Raw genomic sequence first — 20,865 nt, forward strand, 5'->3', positions numbered from 1 at the left:
AACGAGAGGAATTGCTATCAGACATATCCAGCCTGTTATCTTGGGGGAAACAATGGGATCCGAGCAGGAAAATCCAACCTGTCAGACCCATACACTGTTGGGTGGCATCCAGCAGGCACTACAGACCTTGGCTCGACGTACACTTTACAGGGTCTGCTCTGCTTTCCGTTTGGTTTGTCTGAGCTCAGCATCAGGGAGAGGCACCAGAAGATTTTTAGGATATGATTACACTGGAGAAATCCATTGGGTGTAAGCGTTCTTAATTTTAGCTAAGAAATCTGCATCTAGATTAGCGATTTGATTAACTGGTTACCTTCAAATGGTGCAATCTCTAAATTACGGGATAATAATTTTCGCTTGTGATTGACAGCGCACTTCCAGCAGAGAGAAAACATTTGCCTTTGCTTCACACTGCAAGGTTTTCTGAACTCTGCTTCTAACATCTCTCTGTACGTGAGAAACCTTGTACTAAACTACGAGTCACAGGTAGAACGTTTTCTAGATCATTTTTGGACTACATTGACGCTGGAGGTTAAGGCCGAGTTTTCGGTCCGGATGTGATGCATGTAGTGAACATACAGCATCCCGTCTGAATCCTGACCCATTCATTTCAATGGGTCCGTGCACCCATTCACACATCATTTCTGCGTTCAGGAAAAATCTCAGTATCTTCTATATTGTTCGTTTTTCTCGCAGCTCTGGCTCTATAGAAGTGAACAGGACCTGCGTGAAAACGGAAGGCGTCCAGATGCAATGCGTTTTTCACTGATGGTAGCTAGGAGATGTAGATTGTAAGGCCGTGTTCACACTCCAGTTATTTGATCAGTTATTTCCATCAGTTATTGTGAGCCAAAACAAGGGTCGGGTCAAAAAACACAGAACAGGTGCAGATCTTTCCATTATACCTTATTTCTGTGTAGCTTCACTACTGGTTTTGGATACAAACTACAGATTGGCGTGGTATTAAAAAGCAGGAAGTGCTCAACCCCATGAGCAGTGGTGCATCTGTAACATCCCAGAGTATGTCACTAAACTTCTGGTCACCCTGCTATATCATGTTAACGTGTAGATGTGTTGTCACCCTGTGTAATCTGACATTACATTTGTATTATCTGGATTTCCTGGTACTGTTTAATATATATTTGCTGTAATTCTTAATGTACAGCAGTATGTAAGTAGGCCATAGCAAGTTAGTATACCTAGACTGGAACAGACCATTCCAGGCTAGCTTCCCCCATCTGAGGAGGAGTGGAATGTTCCCACATCCTACTTCAGAGGGAGGAAAGAAAGTTCTAGTGAGTGTTCCAGCCACCCCCTGTTGGGGTAGGCTGTGTGAATAGGAGCTCCCAGACATAGGGACCCCAACCAGGGATCCAAGCCTCCCTGAGGCCCAAGATCAACATTCCCAGCCTGAGTCCCTTACCTCAGCTGGAGGACCAAGGAAAGCAGCCATCTTCAGAACTATCAGATCTCCAGGAAGAAACCACCATTCCCTGCGAGCAGTCCTGTAAGTACAGATTCCAGAACAAGGAGAAGATAAGTACCTCCATAGCTAGTCAGGCCCAAACAAAGCAGACCTCAGACAGAGCAGAAGACAGATACCTATGCAGCACGCCAGACCTGCAGGGTATTGCGATAGTGAGGTCACGGTTATGGGCAATCGAGGGTTACTCACTTTTTGGAGGACCCTGGGCAGGCATGCGGCAGTGAAGGAGAGGTAGACACAAGTTCCTCTGGGGCACACTCTGTATGTAGGGACCAGGCCTGATGGTGTGTGAGGTGCCCTGGATGTTGCAGGTATTTTGAGTGCCTGAGGCAAGGTCCCTTTAAGGATCGTGACGCCAGTGCCTGTAACGGTGGCACACCGGTTTTCTAGTAGCAGTAATTGAGGTACACAGGTGGTATAGTGAACCAAACGTTGCTTTACTTTGGAAAACAGTCCAACTTTGTACAGACAGTTTACAGTTGATAATGATGCAGTCCCTTATATCACAAATGCCACAGCAGGTTTACTTCTCAATATGGCAGGTATAAATCTTGCAAGATACTTGGAGGGTAAACAGTTAATGCTTAGCAGACCTATGCTGCACTATCCCCTCAGCTATTCTAGCTGGCTGGATCCCAAGGCCCGGATGCCTAAATGCTGGCTTTAATCCTTGGTATATAAATCTTCCTCCAGTATTGACCCTTGCTTTATATTAAAGTACCTCTGCCCATCAGCTTACTTCTCTGAGCTGGTTGTACTGTTCCTGTGCTGGGTCTGAAGGTGGCTGCAGGTTGCTCCCAGGAGGTACATCTCTTCTCTTGGGGTAGTCTTCTGAGCTAACTGCGGCTCACTTTATCTACAGGCAGGCTTCTTCACTAGCCTCCTGGTAGTAGCTAGCAGCCAGGACTATCAAGCTGCATGTCAGGAGGAGGCCCTCAGCATATCTCTGGCTGGTGCCTTCTCACTTCTGTCTCCACAGACTCCTGACTATGACCTAACTCCTCCCTGTCTGGGCCTGAACATTTATACTAGGGACTCCCTATCTCCCTCTAGTGTCTAGGATGCCTAACTACACCCTCATAGGCCTGCTATGCATGACACAGGGGAAACATTGCATACAAAAGCACATAGAAAATACATTAAAGTACATAGTTAGATATAATGTCACTGTCCCTTAGGAGTAGGAGTAACACGTGAACCAATTAACCCTTGTGTAGTGCCCACGCCGACCTAGTGGGACACTACATACACCCATGCTACAACGTTGCCCGTCCTCGGCGCAACATGGAGGGGCCCTGCTCAGCTCGATACTGCAGCCTGAAAGACAAAAATGGAGAACAGGCATACACAGTAATCAACACTTTAGCAATTGAAATATAATAAACAGTTTCACTGAAAGTGCGGTGACAAGGGGCGTCGTTCTCTTCTCTAAGGATAATGTAAGGGAACAGGGGCGCTGACCTGGTGCAGCGTATCAATAATACCAAGATAGTCCATAATAATATTTTAAGTGCAAATTGTCCATAATAGAACAGTAGTAGTCCATAGAAAAATATAAAACAATTAAAAGTTCTTGGAGGCTCAAAGAACAACATGAGTCCGTACCCAGGTTTCCTTCTTGTAATTTGTTCAATCCAGGTGTTAAGTGTAGCATTTCCCTCACAACAGTACCAATAAGGCAGAAGTACAAGATCACAGAGGCTCACATACAGTGGAGTCCATCTCTGGGCACATTTCTTTAAAGTAGCAAAAATCTCAGAGGCTCATGTGCATAAGAGTCTATCCCTGGGCGCATTTCCTTGGAATTTAAATGGCATAATAAAAGTCACAGCACATAAAAAGTAATCCACATTATTTAAAATGGCATATAAAAATCGGTGCTGCAATATCCTTTAATCAACCTGAAAAGAGGGTTAAAGTGTTAATAGTGCAAACAACAAAAATAGGCACAACTTGGTTTTTAGCTCTGAGAAAAAGCAGGCAGGAGGTCCTGTAAACAATATGGCCTTGATGCACGTGGTATTTTCAGTGGTTTACCGCCTCCACTGAGCCGTGGTCAACTGGCAGCAGCAACATAGGGCCAAAACAAAGGACTCCTGTCCTGGAAGGGTTAAATCCTCAGCAATAATGTCCCTTGGCAAAAGAAATACTCAAATCAATGGCCTAGCAGGCCAATTCACAGGGGCGTATTAAATCCACTTGTCATCACGGTGGTGCTCCCTGGCTTCGCTTGCAGATGGGGCCTGTAGTGAGCGTCAACAGGCAGATGTGCCCACAACACAGTATTGGGGGGCAACTGCAACATGAAAGGACCCCTAATTGGTATTGGCCCCATAGGCCTAGGGGTGATCACGGTGGCTGACTGTACCGGTCCAGCCATAACAATTGTGGGCTGCTGCACTGGCCTGGGTACCGCTGCTGCAAGCGGTTCGGTGGGCTCAGCGATGACCGACTCTACGCGGCGGGATACAGTATAAAAGGGCCTCCTTGGGGGCCTCAATGCAGCTGCAGACACTAAAGGTGGCCGAACGGCAGGGACAGGTACCCTTACCTCAGACCCAGCGATGTCCGAGTATTGGAGTTGACTTTCCTCCTTCTTAGGCGGAGTCCGGATTCTGGCGGTGGCAAGCTGGCGCAGGCCTCGCAGCTGTTCCTCCAGACGGACAATTTGATCATCCAGGCTCTCGGATTCGGGATCGATGTCTTCCGGAGCTACCGCTGGTACAGTTAGGGAAGTTGCATCCTGCGCAGCCGCTGCAGGGTCAGGTGGCGCGTCCGGTCTTTTACCCTTTCTGATATTATCCAGGGTGGCATGGAATCGCTCCAAGTTTTCCAATTCTTTGATGGTCTTTTCCCGGCGAGGCAGCTCAGGGGACGGATACGGGCTCACCCACTTTTCCACCACTGTTGGTTGCCAAAAGACGTTCGGGCCAATGAAAGAGCACCGCTCTTGAAAGGCATGATGGGGCGGTTCTGGAGAGCGCGCTGGTTCACGCTCGCAGCCAGTGTAGTCCTCATCAGTTTCACAGTCCTCCGGTTTCTTTCTGGGACGGGTCACAGCAGTGGCGTAGGGGCCTCGCAGGCCCTCGGCAGGGGTGAACTCCACTTCCTCTCCCTCGCGGAGGTTATGCATGTGCTCCGGGAGGTAGCTCAGCTTGACGGACCTCCGATTAACATACAAGTCTCTGCCGGTAGTGTAATCTTGAATAAAACCGTAGCCACGGTCCTTGTCAAATGCCACAACCAGCCCCATTCTCCTTTCCAGGCGGGGTTGGGTGTCAGTGTGGCACTCATGAACGGTCTTTGCCAGTTCCTCATAATAGATTTTAGTCTTGGTTGTTTTCTTTATTGCGGCCTCCCGTATCTCTGCCATCATCACCGACCATTTAAATGAGGGTTGGAAAAAGTCTCTCCAGGAGCCATAATAGTTCTCCGGTTGCGTCCTCGGTGGCGGGCAGGTGGGTCTCTCCGGTCCCGGAGAGTAGGCCGGTGGAGCGTCCTCTTGCTCTACACCAGTAAAGTCCATTTGTAATCCAACAGGTGCCGACATAATATCAGAGCAGTCCTCACTCTTCAACATGCTCTATCCTTCTCTGGAGAGCGACAGGGCGGCACCAATAATTGTAGTCAGATCCTCCCATTGCTCTGGGAGGCCGCCTCCCAGGTACTCCAGTATGGGGGAGGCGGAGTCCATCATTGCAGACATGCAAATGTCCAGACAGGGCGGTGGTGCGGACATATAGCCTTTCCCGCACTTTTCAGCAGAAGGTGCCAATTTTTCCCGCCAAACAAAGTATGAAGATGACGCAGCAATTAAATCCAAGCAAGCTAAGCGGCCATCTTGAGCAAAACGCTGTCTATTCACTGACAGCAAGCGGTGGCTTACACAAATGGCAAACAGTCCATACACTATAATCTTCACACCGCAAATTATTACAGTTCTCTTTGGCCCAGCAATTTTTTCAAAAAAACAATAGGACTTAGTCACTTTTTAGGTGGATAATGGCACACAGTTTTTGTAATCCAACAATGGCGCGGATATGCTCGTATCCTGTTCGTGACGCCAATTTATGCAGCACGCCAGACCTGCAGGGTTTTGCGATAGTGAGGTCACGGTTATGGGCAATCGAGGGTTACTCACTTTTTGGAGGACCCTGGGCAGGCATGCGGCAGTGAAGGAGAGGTAGACACAAGTTCCTCTGGGGCACACTCTAGATGTAGGGACCAGACCTGATGGTGTGTGAGGTGCCCTGGATGTTGCAGGTATTTTGAGTGCCTGAGGCAAGGTCCCTTTAAGGATCGTGACGCCAGTGCCTGTAACGGTGGCACACCGGTTTTCTAGTAGCAGTAATTGAGGTACACAGGTGGTATAGTAAACCAAACGTTGCTTTACTTTGGAAAACAGTCCAACTTTGTACAGACAGTTTACAGTTAATGATGCAGTCCCTTATATCACAAATGCCACAGCAGGTTTACTTCTCAATATGGCAGGTATAAATCTTGCAAGATACTTGGAGGGTAAACAGTTAATGCTTAGCAGACCTATGCTGCACTATCCCCTCAGCTATTCTAGCTGGCTGGATCCCAAGGCCCGGATGCCTAAATGCTGGCTTTAATCCTTGGTATATAAATCTTCCTCCAGTATTGGCCCTTGCTTTATATTAAAGTACCTCTGCCCATCAGCTTACTTCTCTGAGCTGGTTGTACTGTTCCTGTGCTGGGTCTGAAGGTGGCTGCAGGTTGCTCCCAGGAGGTACGTCTCTTCTCTTGGGGTAATCTTCTGAGCTAACTGAGGCTCACTTGATCTACAGGCAGGCTAGAGTTCTTCACTAGCCTCCTGGTAGTAGCTAGCAGCCCGGACTATCAAGCTGCATGTCAGGAGGAGGCCCTCAGCATATCTCTGGCTGGTGCCTTCTCACTTCTGTCTCCACAGACTCCTGACTACAGACTAACTCCTCCCTGTCTGGGCCTGAACATTTATACTAGGGGCTCCCTATCTCCCTCTAGTGTCTAGGATGCCTAACTACACCCTCATAGGCCTGCTATGCATGACACAGGGGAAACATTGCATACAAAAGCACATAGAAAATACATTAAAGTGCACAGTTAAATACAATATCACTGTCCCTTAGGAGTAGGAGTAACACGTGAACCAATTGACCCTTGTGTAGTGCCCACCCCTACTTAGTGGGACACTACACCTGCCAGATCTATAGGCGTATGTACTAGATGCAGAATATATATATATATAAAATTCCTGCCACATATTGCCAACACCTGCTGGGATCCTAGACTATTGCTGTAAATTGTATGGAACTAAAGCTGCATCTTATAACACCAAGTAAAGACAAGTTGGACCCTATTCTCTGTGTGGAATTCCATCATTCCTCAGTTACTCCTATTGACAACACTCATTTTGTTGCATGTGAGCCGGGATACAGGAGTCCAGCCGTACTACAGGTAGGAGACACCGTTGACACAATACAGAGACAATATCCCCCTGTTAAAGGGCCCTTCAACAGTACCTGCGCAAGCTGCAACTGGCGTCACAAACTTAAATACATCTAAATCTGACCCATAGCAGCCCCAATGACCCAGTGTCCTGCAGATCCTGCACTTGTGGTCCGCTGCTAATGGCAATGCCCAGCAAAAATGCATACAATGGAGGATGCCTGCAGCGGACCACAACTACCACAATGGACATCCTATACAGGATAGCAAATGTGTGGATGTGATAAATAGTAAAAACAATATAACAAAACAAGGACAGGTGCACTCTGAGGTCTTACTAACCCTCGTACTGGTGTAAAATTGAGAATTAGCCAACATATCCTGCTTGGAGGACATGTCTGAACCCGAGCACCGCGCCAAGGTTTCCCAAGTAGCTCGGGACCTAACGCTAAACCTACCTGGGCCGTATGGGCAATACCAGGAGCCAGTGGGCGAATTACAGGAGCACAAGGTCCGACTCACAGCAATCTCCCAGTAACCTCCAGCATGTGACCAGGCATACAGTGGGAGGAGGGAGAGAGCTCTGAGCCGCACCCCAGACTGGCTCCTGTAATTTGCCCACTGGCTCCTGGTATTGCCCATACGGCCCAGGTAGGTTTAGCGTTAGGTCCCGAGCTACTTGAGAAACCTTGGCGCGGTGCTCGGGCTCAGACATGTCCTCCAAGCAGGATATGTTGGCTAATCTCTCAATTTTACACCAGTACGAGGGCTTAGTAAGACCTCAGAGTGCACCTGTCCTTGTTTTGTTATATTATTACTACTGGTTTTGGCTCACAATAACTGATGGAAATAACTAACCAAATAACTGGAGTGTGAACTTGGCCTTACAATCTACATCTCCTAGCTACCATCAGTGAAAAACGCATTGCATCTGGACGCCTTCCGTTTTCACGCAGGTCCCATTCACTCCTATAGAGCCAGAGCAGCGTGAAAAACGAACAATATAGAAGATACTGAGATTTTTCCTGAACCCAGAAATGATGTGTGAATTGGTGCACGGACCCATTGAAATGAATGGGTCGGGATTCAGACGGGATGCTGTACGTTCACTACATGCATCACATCCGGACGGAAAACTCGCTCGTGCGAAAGAGGCCTTAACCTCCAGCGTCAACGTAGCCTTTTACAATACTGAAGGAAATAATTGATCAAATAACTGGAGTGTGAACTTGGCCTTAGGGCTCATGCACACAACCGTATGTATTTTGCAGTCCACAAAACACGGATCAGCAAAAGAAAAAAACGGATAACATCTGTGTGATGTCCGTGTTGCATCAGTTTTTTGGCGGATCCATTTTAACAATGCCTGTTTTTCCCTGAATAGACCCCTGACTCATTCCATATCGCTCTTGTGAAATAAACCAAAAGTTTTTTTTCTGGAGTAGAAAAAAACCTGTTTTAAATATTTTATTAGGGGCCATTCACGCAGAGTTTTTTTGACGGCTAACTTTGGTGCAGATTCCTTGTCCAAACCACTGGGTGGCCGTGCAAAAAACTTCACGCCGTGCTGCCGTCCATTTGGCCATGGTTTATAGCCACAAAAATGCAGAGAAAGAACATTTCCTTTCTTGCCGTAGTCATGGCCATAAATCTAAAACAATGGGAGGTGTTTCCTTGCATGTACCAAGGTTTTTTTTTTGGTGCGAAGTCTGACAAAAAAGCTTCCATTGATTAGCTAGAGCAGCCACAAAGCACATCTCTCTCTCACTGGAAAATCTACCATGTCTATTGATTTTAATGGGCACCACGTAAAGCAGTCAGCGGAGAACGGAACCATTGTTGTCAGATTCCCCAGGGGATTACAGTCGATCCCTGGGGTCCTACCAGCGTCTTAACTAGAAATGACTGGACCCCACAGCAATTTTTTGAACGGAGCTCCCCAACAACTTCCTTGCAATCCCATCCTCCTGTAAAACCCTCACCCCTGTGGCGAGTCAAGACAGGACCCGTTAGCCGTTCTGTCCGTTTCCTACAGTGTCTCTGTATATAACGTCATTTTATAATACTGTTGAGGGGGCCCTGACGATAAAATCCTTTAGGCTACTTTCCCACTAGCGTTGTTAGAATCGGAACTGCCTGCAAACAGTATGCAAACTGATACTGATCCGGTATTATTTTTTTTTCAAAGATCAAAAGCAAAACCAGCTCCTCCTATATCCCGGCGCATGCGCAGACCGGAAAACCGGATCCGGCGGCGCGGCAATTTCCAGAACACTTGGTACCGGATCCAGCAATAATACACCTCTATGGAAATTAATGCCGGATCCGGCCAGTGCGGTATTGTTCCGGTATTTTGGCCGGAAAAATACAGCAGCAAGCTGTGGTATTTCATCCAGTCAAATACCGTACAAGGGACGGAACAGAAGACATCCTGATACATACTGAACAGATTGCATTCCATTCAGAATGCATTAGGACAAAACTGATGCGTTTTTTTACGTTATTGAGACCCTTTACTGGATTTCAATACTGGAAAAGAATAACGCTAGTGTGAAAGTACCCTTAGTCTTCCTCATGGGTGGGCCCCTTCTGAGTTTGGGCCCCAAAGCAGGCGCTTCCCCCGCTTCCCCTATAGCTATGGCCCTGGATCCTGGGATATTTATGGTGAACCCTTCTAGCAAAATGGGACTGTTCAATTGCTTCCTATGCAAAGTTCAGAGTGGCTTCACATATTAGGGTCTATTCACATGGCAGTGTAGAGGTATAAATCGGAAGGATTCCCCAACTTATGCTACGGTATATAGCCTTACAGTGCCATGTCACCTGTAGGCTTCATACGATGTGGGGTTTCCTCTGTGAGATCCCATATAACACTCTCTTCCATACACATGAAAAAACAGCCCAAAAAGGACACTTTTGGCTTCTGTTGGGTGAATAGGAGCCTAGGGATATGTTTGGTGTGTAGGCCGGGATTAACACTGTGAATTCAGCCTTATCCTCCCGTCAAGGCCACATTTCATTTGCCTTTTTGCCAGTTATGGCGGTTTTTCCTCTGCTTTGCTGTAGCGCTTTGCCATTTCTTTTCACCTGACCTGCTTTGTAGCTTGTCAGACTTTGCCGCTGACTACTATACATTACCGCATTATTTTTCTGCTTGATCTTTTCCACCTGACCCTGGTTTGTGTATCTACATTTGCAATACTCCAGACCTGGGGGTGGTTGCAATTGTTTAATGTGTTATACAGTATACAGTGTTATGTGATGTAATGTGGTGCCATGCCATTTATTCCAGCAGAGGAGGTAATGATTGGCAGGAGTGGAGCTCTTGGTAGCAGTGGGCTTGTTCTACTTCCTGCAAGGAGGGGAAGTTCCTGTTGAGATTCAGAGAGGAGACAAAGCACGCTGCAGAGCTCCTGCTCCTGTTAGAGATTCTCCGGGGAGTTCAACTTTATTCAATCCTTAAGAGAAGCAGACAGCAGAGGGACCAGCTAACACCTGCATTAAAGACACTGCTGTGAGGTGAGGGACTACGGCTAAGACACCCATCACCCAGATTACCACTAGGCCAGTTACAAGTCTAGATCTAATAGTGAACATCTACGCTTATAAGTGCTAAATTGCAGCCATCCACTCTGCCTCCATATTCCTTACTGGTGCCATAAAATTGCACTTGGAATCTGCTGCTACTGAATGCGCTTGAGGTTATACTTTGCACTTAGTAAAAAGAGACTGTGATAAGTTTAGTTCCGGCCTTATTCTTCAAACTACACTTTCACTGCACTGAACCCCAGGGAGCAAAGTCAGGAGGGAGTACACTGTGACACAACATCTCATCAGGGCTACTACCACTCCCATTCTCTGCACTGGCTCCTCAGGGGTTCACTGCACATTTTAATTACTCCACTGTGCCGCACAGTCCTGCGGAACACCATTACTGACCTTGACTAGTCTGACTATGACTACTTATATCATTGTCCTCTAGTGGAGCTCAGCATTATATTTTTGGGTCCACTTTCAGTGTCATTGTAACACCCCAGAGTGGTGTTGCCACTCCTGCACCTTGCTACTATCTCTAATGGTCTAACCTCATGTCATCTTATTCATTTATTCCAGATACTCCACACTGTGCATTTCTAATGTTATGTAACTGTTCATGTAATGCGTCTGGTTCACCAGCGAGTGGCAGCAAACACGGCAAAGCTCTACGTAGATAGAATGGAGCTAACCATTCCATTCTAACCACCCCTCTGGAGAGAAGTGGGTGAGTCCTACTTCCTGCAGGAAGGGTGGGGCAGGAGTTCTAGTCAGTTTAGCTTACCCCCAGCAAAGGGAAGGGTGTGCAGGGGCATGTCTCTGCTGGACGTGTCTACGCCAGCCAGAGTACCTTGAAGGGTTTCTACCACCAGAAATACCGTTATGTAGCTGACTGATATAGCGATGCGCCAATGTCAGCACTACATAACAGTATGTTTCTAACATTAGTCCCTGCAGCCGTTTTTGTTAAAAAAGCACTTTTATTATATGCTAATGAGCCTCTAGGTGCTATGTGGGCGTAAAATCAGCACCTAGAGGCTCTGTCCACTCACGCTTTATCCCGCCCAGGTCCAGTGTTCTGCCCGCCTAGCTCCTCTTGATTGATGCCACTGTTCCCTGCATCGTTGGCAAAATCCCGCGCCTGCGCCGTTCACTTCTGTCTTCGGCGCAGACGCAGTGAGTGAAGGCCGCTCTCCTGATGCCGGCTTCCTCACTGTGACGTAGTCGGCGCAGGCGCAGTGAGGAATCCGGCACCAGGATCGCATCATTCACTCACTGTGCCTGCGCCGAACACAGAAGTGAACGGCGCAGGGGCGGGATTTCGGCAGCGATGCGGCGGACCGTGCCATCAATCAAGAGGAGCGGGGCGGGCAGAACAGGGGACCTGGGCGGGATAATGTGTGAGTGGACGGAGCCTCTAGGTGCTGATTTTACGCCCACATAGCACCTAGACCTAGAGGCTCATTAGCATATAATAAAAGTGCTTTTTTAACAAAAACGGCTGCAGGGACTAATGTTAGAAACATACTGTTATGTAGTGCTGACATTAGGGCATCGCTATATCAGTCAGCTACATAACGGTATTTCTGGTGGTAGAAACCCTTTAAGCTCTGCTGGCCATGGAGACCAAAGCTTGAAGCCTCAGGAGCCAGGAGGAAAGTTCCCTGGCATAACCTAGAGTCAGACTACAAAGAGAAGTGCAGCATACAGAAGAAGCTGAGTTATACAGTCAGTCTGTCAGTACAGCAGATCCAGAGAGAAACAGATGTGGCAGAGGGGAGTTTGCCTGCCAGTTTTAATGCCAAAGCCTGTAAGTCGTTTTGGAGAACGTTTATGCAAAGTAAAGATGCCATTGAACTTCGTCTCAAGGTCTGGACACAAGTTATTATTTTATCCCTCAATTATTCCCCCTATTTATTGCTTCGGAGCCAAAGTCTGGGGTCCAGCCGTATACAGGTAGGAGCACCGTGACACACACAAGAGACATTTTAGGCCGCACTATACCACTCGGCAATTCCTACACTTGGGACGCGTTATATAGAGGGCCCTGGGGTGCGGCCGCCCCTTGCATCATTGTCCCTCGTATCTTGTCCTTCAAACTATCTCCTGACATATCTAGCCTTTATCCAGGGTATCAAACACTGGACTAATTTAGGGCACCATAATCCTGGTGCCAACTGGATACTTCGACCTAAATCACACTCATAGTGAAGGGGGTTCAATAACTGAACTGCCCTGGGATTAAAGCCATCTTCATACAAGCATATTAGGCCTCTTTGTATCTTTAGAATAAGATTGCATTCCATCCTTGTCATTCTACCTCTTCTATATCTTTCCCCTCAGCCTGCTGGATAACGTATTACCTTCTTGCAATGTCAAAAACTGTTCCGCGGGATTACTTCCTTCCAGAAACAGCGCCACCCCTGTCCATGGGCTAAACTGGTATTGCAGCTCTGCTCCACTGAAGTGTATGAGACTTAGTTACAATACCCCCATACAAAATGTGGTACTATTTTTTAAAAACAGCCATTTCTTCCCAATTATGAACAGCCCCTTTAGGCGCTGAAGTGTAAACTATCCCCTATCAGGAACGGTCACCCTATGAAATGAACGAAGGCAAAATAAACACATAAAACATACTGCATAATTCCAAATCTAATGGAAGTGACATGGAGAGGGGACGAGAAAAGGCGGAGATGAGGGGAATGTCAAAAGAGAGGAGGGTGGGAGATGGAAAAGAGCAAATGAGTTGATGCTGAGAGAGTCAGGGGAAAGAACCAGAAGCGGGACTCCCTGAGGCCATTAGCAAAATGGATTATTGATGACCAAATGTTTGCACTTGGACTGTGCATCCGCCCCACGAGACATTAGTTTTGGATGTTAAACAATAAAAGCAAAAGACAGATACCCGTATCATTGAATTTCCTCTGAGCATAGCCGTCCTGCAGCGTATCAGGAAGAGCAAGGGTCATTGTCAAAGGTCTGGGGTCTTAGGCCTGGTTCAGCATGTATGCAATGAAACAGAGAAGCGTTACAGGCAGCAGAGTGGCTCAGTGGTTAGCATGGTGGCTCAGTGGTCATTATGGTGGCTCAGTGGTCATTATGGTGGCTCAGTGGTTAGCATAGTGGCTCAGTGGTCAGCACTGTTGCCTTGCAGTGCTGGGATCCCAGGTTTGAATCAGGCCATGGACAATATCTGTGAGAATTTTGTATGTTCTCCCCATGTCTGCGTGGGTTTTCCAGTTTCCTTCAACATTCAAAAAAAAATACAAAATTATTCCAATGAAATTGTGGGATAAACCCTTTAAAAGGGTAAAGCACTTCCACAAATATATGAATCCCTAACCTATGTGGTGCATTTATTTCTACTGGTAATAAACAAATGTATTCCAGCATGTCTTAAATAAAATTCAAGACTTTATTCCATCGGAATATTAAAATATAACAGAAAACCCAGTTAGCCTGGCTTAAGTGTTTCAAATATAGACCTTACTCACATCTTGGTTTCTGATAGTAATTTACAGAAACTTAAAGTAATCCCTGTTGGTCCAAATATAACGGGTCAAATTTAGTGGTGTAGTGCAGGGCACAAAGCTAGAACCCTAGTGGATCTGTGGTCTAGTTGTGATACATTCCCTGATTCTTGTCTAGTGGTAGTAAAGAGTCTGATCCCTGGATGTCTAGTGGTGGCACTGGCAAAGTGTATATTCCCTGGATGTCTGGTGGTAGTAAATAGTCTGTTCCCTGTATGCTTTTGTGGTGTCAAAATGTGAATTCCCTGGATGTCTAGCATTAGTAAAGAGTCTGTTCCCTGGATGTCTAGTGGTGGTAAATTAGCTGATCCCTGGATGTCTAGTGGTGGTAAAGTGTCTGTTCCCTAGATATCTAGTGGTAGTAAAGCGTCTGTTCCCTGGATGTCTAGTGGTAGTAAAGCGTCTGTTCCCTGGATGTCTAGTGGTAGTAAAGTGTCTGTTCCCTGGATGTCTAGTGGTAGTAAAGTGTCTGTTCCCTGGATGTCTAGTGGTAATAAAGTATCTGTTCCCTGGATGTCTAGTGGTAGTAAAGTGTCTGTTCCCTGGATGTCTAGTGGTAGTAAAATGTATGTTCCGTGGATAACCAGAGAAAAACAATATTTTCCCTCCTGGTACAATGAAGTACAATGCCATCCTGAGCTCTAAGCATCCTTTACCCATATAAAACGGAGACGCTGGTATTTAAGGTGTATAATTACTAACTCAAGCAGTATTCATTTATGCTGCCTTAGGGAGAATACAAATTCCAGCTCTGCCAACCCGTAATATGGGGTTTGCTCCTCATATCTGTCAAATACTTTCGAGATTTTCCTGTTGATGAAAACTACGCAGCACAGACAATTTGCAATGTGAATTATTCCTGAAAAACAAGCCATCAGGGATCTAATCCTTCCACCATATTTCCAAAAATGAGCACAGTTTGGATTGTAAGATTCCACAACTGCGAAGCTGCATGTCTTCCAGGAGAACGTTTCTGAGGATCATTCCAGCAATATGCCCATGCAAGTTGTTTGCACCTAGACTGTGAGCTCATTGGCATGAAGAGCGTGTGGCATTTGTGTGGGAGGAAAGCTTTCAGGCACTGCTGTCTGATCGGGAGCTTTATACAGGAATATTGATAATGTCAGAGCGAATTAGACTGCTCCCTTCAGCTGAACAATTAGGGGGTCATGTCACCGCTATCTCTGCATACAAATTGCTAAAAAGCCAGGGCGCACAATTTTTTAGGCAGTCCTAATGCACAAACATCCAGATTTTGTCTGTGTATCTCCTAGAGAAAACAGAATTATATCCCAGCAGAGAAACAAAGAAATCTTCTGCATGCGCAGGCTGCTTTGTCTTGTTTCTTCTTCACTCTGCACATGTGTAGGAAGCCAGGAGAGGTAGTGATGGAGGTTTCTGCTAAGCTGACAAGCTACAGGAATTAAGGTGCATGCGCAGTGAAGCCAGTGGTACTTGGTCCAGTTTCCTCTGCATTCTGCACATGCGTAGGAAGCCAAGAGGAGTAGTGATCAGTGGCGTTGCAAGGGGGGTGCAGGCCGCACTGGGTGACACCAGTGATGGGGGTGACACCAGCAGGGCCGGCATTTACGAATCATAGTCATTTGTATTGCCGACCTCAGGAGAGATGTGTCTGGGATTCGAACCCCACGACCTCTTCCTGTGTCCCGCCCTGTATGTCAGTGCTTGTGTATTCTAATTTAGCCTGTATTTCAGTAAAGTTTATGCTGGGATTCGAACCCACAACCTTCTGTATCAGAGGCAAAGCTGGGTTTGCTGGGGCAGCTGTCATATATAGAGATATAGTAGAGCTGAGTATGCTGGTGCAGCTGTCATGTGTATTAGATGTAGCAGAGCTGGGTGTGCTGGGGCAGCTATCATATATAGAGATATAGCAGGGCTGAGTGTGCTGGGACAGCTGTCATATAGAGATATAGCAGTGCTGGGTGTGTTTGGGCAGCTGTCATGTGTATAGATGTATTGTGTATAGATGTAGCAGAGCTGGGTTTGCTGGGGCAGCTGTCATATATAGAGATATAGTAGAGCTGAGTATGCTGGTGCAGCTGTCATGTGCATTAGATGTAGCAGAGCTGGGTGTGCTGGGGCAGCTATCATATATAGAGATATAGCAGAGCTGAGTGTGCTGGGACAGCTGTCATATAGAGATATAGCAGTGCTGGGTGTATTTGGGCAGCTGTCATGTGTATAGATGTAGCAGAGCTGGGTTTGCTGGGGCAGCTGTCATATATAGAGATATAGTAGAGCTGAGTGTGCAGCTGTCATGTGTATTAGATGTAGCAGAGCTGGGTGTGCTGAGGCAGCTATCATATATAGAGATATAGCAGAGCTGAGTGTGCTGGGACAGCTGTTATATATAGATATAGCATTGCTGGGTGTGTTAGGGGAGCAGTCATGTGTATAGATGTACACTTAGCCAGCTATAACAGTAGAAGTCTCATATTTTTTCAATCATCTCTTATGGCCTTGTGGTTAGGTGCTTTGCCTCTGATACAGAAGGTCGTGGGTTCGAAACCCAGCAGTAACTTTTCTGAAATACAAGCACTGACTCCATATATGGACATACAGGGCGGGACAGGAAGAGGCTGCATCGCATCGCTGACATGGAGGTAAGTACACTGCTCAAAAAAATAAAGGGAACACTTAAACAACACAATGTAACTCCAAGTCAATCACACTTCTGTGAAATCAAACTGTCCACTTAGGAAGCAACACTGAGTGACAATCAATTTCACATGCTGTTGTGCAAATGGGATAGACAACAGGTGGAAATTATAGGCAATTAGCAAGACACCCCCAATAAAGGAGTGGTTCTGCAGGTGGTAACCACAGACCACTTCTCAGTTCCTATGCTTCCTGGCTGATGTTTTGGTCACTTTTGAATGCTGGCGGTGCTTTCACTCTAGTGGTAGCATAAGACGGAGTCTACAACCCACGCAAGTGGCTCAGGTAGTGCAGCTTATCCAGGATGGCACATCAATGCGAGCTGTGGCAAGAAGGTATGCTGTGTCTGTCAGCGTAGTGTCCAGAGCATGGAGGCGCTACCAGGAGACAGGCCAGTACATCAGGAGACGTGGAGGAGGCCGTAGGAGGGCAACAACCCAGCAGCAGGACTGCTACCTCCGCCTTTGTGCAAGGAGGAACAGGAGGAGCTCTGCCAGAGCCCTGCAAAATGACCTCCAGCAGGCCACAAATGTGCATGTGTCTGCTCAAACGGTCAGAAACAGACTCCATGAGGGTGATATGAGGGCCCGACGTCCACAGGTGCGGGTTGTGCTTACAGCCCAACACTGTGCAGGACGTTTGGCATTTGCCAGAGAACACCAAGATTGGCAAATTCGCCACTGGCGCCCTGTGCTCTTCACGGATGAAAGCAGGTTCACACTGAGCACATGTTACAGACGTGACAGAGTCTGGAGACGCCGTGGAGAACATTCTGCTGCCTGCAACATCCTCCAGCATGACCGGTTTGGCATTGGGTCAGTAATGGTGTGGGGTGGCATTTCTTTGGAGGGCCGCACAGCCCTCCATGTGCTCACCAGAGGTAGCCTGACTGCCATTAGGTACCGAGATGAGATCCTCAGACCCCTTGTGAGACCATATGCTGGTGCGGTTGGCCCTGGGTTCCTCCTAATGCAAGACAATGCTAGACCTCATGTGGCTGGAGTGTGTCAGCAGTTCCTGCAAGACGAAGGCATTGATGCTATGGACTGGTCCGCCTGTTCCCCAGACCTGAATCCAATTGAGCACATCTGGGACATCATGTCTCGCTCTATCCACCAACGTCACGTTGCACCACAGACTGTCCAGGAGTTGGCAGATGCTTTAGTCCAGGTCTGGGAGGAGATCCCTCAGAAGACCGTCCGCTACTTCATCATCGACATTACATCAAAGTTGGATCAGCCTGTAGTGTGTTTTTCCACTTTAATTTTGAGTGTGACTCCAAATCCAGACCTCCATGGGTTGAAAAATTTGATTTCCATTTTTTTATTTTTGTGTGATTTTGTTGTCAGCACATTCAACTATGTAAAGAACAAAGTATTTCAGAAGAATATTTAATTAAGTCAGATCTAGGATGTGTTATTTTTGTGTTCCCTTTATTTTTTTGAGCAGTGTATAAGTGTTTTGGTTTTTTTAATACCCGACTGTTACTGCCATGGGGGGTGCGGGAGGCACTTGATACTGGCACATGGGGGGAGGGGGGTTGGCACCTGATACTGGCACATGGGGGGGGAGGGGGGTTGGCACTTTGATACTGGCACATGGGGGGGGAAGGAGAGAGGCACCTGATACTGGCACATGGGGGGGGAGGGGGGTTGGCACCTGATACTGGGAGATGGGGGGGTTGGCACTATGATACTGGCACATGGGGGGGGAGGAGAGAGGCACCTGATACTGGCACATGGGGGGGGGGAGGGGTTGGCACCTGATACTGGCACATGGGGGGGGGTTGGCACTATAATACTGGCACATGGGGGGGAAGGAGAGAGGCACTTGATACTGGCACTTTTTTTGGGGGGGCAGATGGCACTATGATACTGGGACATTGGGGGGGGAGGAGAGAGGCACCTGATACTGGCACATGGGGGGGGGAGGGGTTGGCACCTGATACTGGCACATGGGGGGGGGGTTGGCACTATGATACTGGCACATGGGGGGGAAGGAGAGAGGCACTTGATACTGGCACTTTTTTGGGGGGGGCAGATGGCACTATGATACTGGGACATTGGGGGGAGAGGAGAGAGGCACTTGATACTGGCACATGGGGGGAGGCACTTGATACTGGCACTTTTTTTGGGGGGTGGGAGATGGCACTATGATACTGGGACATGGGGAAGGGGAGGAGAGAGGCACTTGATACTGGCACGTGGGGGGGGGGGGGGTTGGCACTATGATACTGGCAAATGGGGGTGGGAAGGAGAGAGGCACTTGATACTGGCACATTGGGGGGGTGGCACTATGATACTGGGACATGTGGGGGGGAGGAGAGAGGCACTTGATACTGGCACATTGGGGGGGGGGGGGGTGGCACTATGATACTGGGACATGTGGGGGGGAGGAGAGAGGCACTTGATACTGGCACATTATTGGGGGGCATTATGGGGGACACTAGGCCGGCAGCCTATCAGGCCGGACACTGAGGACATCTACTGGGGCACTATATATGGGGCATTTTATACGGGTACATTATGGGGGGCACTAGGAGGAAGGGGGGAGTGGAGCACTATGGGGGAATTTACTGGGGGCACTATATAGGGGTATTTTATACTGGGACATTATGGAGGCACTATGAGGACATTAGCTCAACTGGGGGCATTACAAGGGGGTATTTTTTGCATTGTCACATTATAAGGAGAATTAGCCCCCGGCCAAAGTGTGGAAGTGGCGTCCGAGATCCCCAAGGGCCAAGCCAAGTAATTGTAAGTTTTCATGTGGAATATGTTTATGTTATACACACATAGCATACACTGTGCCCCACAATATACAGTATACCGCTACACTGTGCCCCACAATATACAGTACACCTCTACAATGTGCCACACAATATACAGTATACCTCTACACTGTGCCACACAATATACAGTATACCTCTACACTGTGCCACACAATATACAGTATACCTCTACACTGTGCCCCACAATATACAGTATACCTATACAATGTGCCGCACAATATACAGTATACCGCTACACTGTGCCACACAATATACAGTACACCTCTACACTGTGCCACACAATATACAGTATACCTCTACACTGTGCCACACAATATACAGTATACCTCTACACTGTGCCACACAATATACAGTATACCTCTACACTGTGCCCCACAATATACCGTATACCTCTACACTGTGCCCCACAATATACAGTATACCTCTACACTGTGCCCCACAATATACAGTATACCTCTACACTGTGCCCCACAATATACAGTATACCTATACAATGTGCCGCACAATATACAGTATACCGCTACACTGTGCCACACAATATACAGTATACCTCTACACTGTGCCACACAATATACAGTATACCGCTACACTGTGCCCCACAATATGCAGTATACCTCTACACTGTGCCACACAATATACAGTATACCGCTACACTGTGCCCCACAATATGCAGTATACCTCTACACTGTGCCACACAATATACAGTATACCGCTACACTGTGTAGTCTGTTCTATAAGCACCATTGTTTTGTGGCGGCGGACAGAAAATAATCTGGAAGTGCCCATCCTGAGACCAGGCTCTGACTGCTAGGGGGGGTCTGCTGAGCTAACGGATGCCCCATATGGCAGTAGCACCACCATAGCCCCCTTATATGGCTAAAAAAATATTGCTTCGGGGGGGAAGGGGGGTGGGGTGACACCATTTTGTACCGCACCGGGTGACACCAGCCCTAGCAACGCCACTGGTAGTGATGGAGATTTACGCTAAACTGACAACTACAGTAATCCAGTAAAGCCAAGGGTACTTGGTCGATTTTGTTCTGCACACTGCGCATGTGTAGGAAGCCAGGAGGAGCAGTGATGGAGGTTTCCGCTAAGCTGACAGCTACAGGAATTAAAGGGAACCTGTCACCGGGATTTTGTGTATAGAGCTGAGGACATGGGCTGCTAGATGACCGCTAGCACATCCGCAATACCCAGTCCCCATAGCTCTGTGTGGTTTTATTGTGTCAAAAAAACGATTTAATACATATACAAATTAACCTGAGGAGTCCTGTCCCTGACTCATCTCACATACAGGACTCATCTCAGGTTAATTTGCATACGTATCAAATTGGTTTTTTGACACAATAAAAGCACACAGAGCTATGGGGACTGGATATTGCGGA

The 20,865-nt window shown here is 47.4% G+C and overlaps 1 long non-coding RNA gene across 1 annotated transcript; it reads left to right on the top strand.

Moving 5' to 3' along the window:
- The first annotated feature begins 1,012 nt into the window (after window positions 1-1,012).
- On the top strand, window positions 1,013-15,816 carry LOC121001053. Its single transcript, XR_005778960.1, has 4 exons — window positions 1,013-1,167; window positions 3,467-3,473; window positions 13,509-13,516; window positions 15,805-15,816. It is a non-coding gene; the product is annotated as an uncharacterized LOC121001053 (long non-coding RNA).
- The last annotated feature ends 5,049 nt before the right edge of the window (window positions 15,817-20,865 follow it).

This window comes from Bufo bufo, chromosome 5 (assembly GCF_905171765.1).
Source record: "Bufo bufo chromosome 5, aBufBuf1.1, whole genome shotgun sequence".
NCBI classification, from domain to species: domain Eukaryota; kingdom Metazoa; phylum Chordata; class Amphibia; order Anura; family Bufonidae; genus Bufo; species Bufo bufo.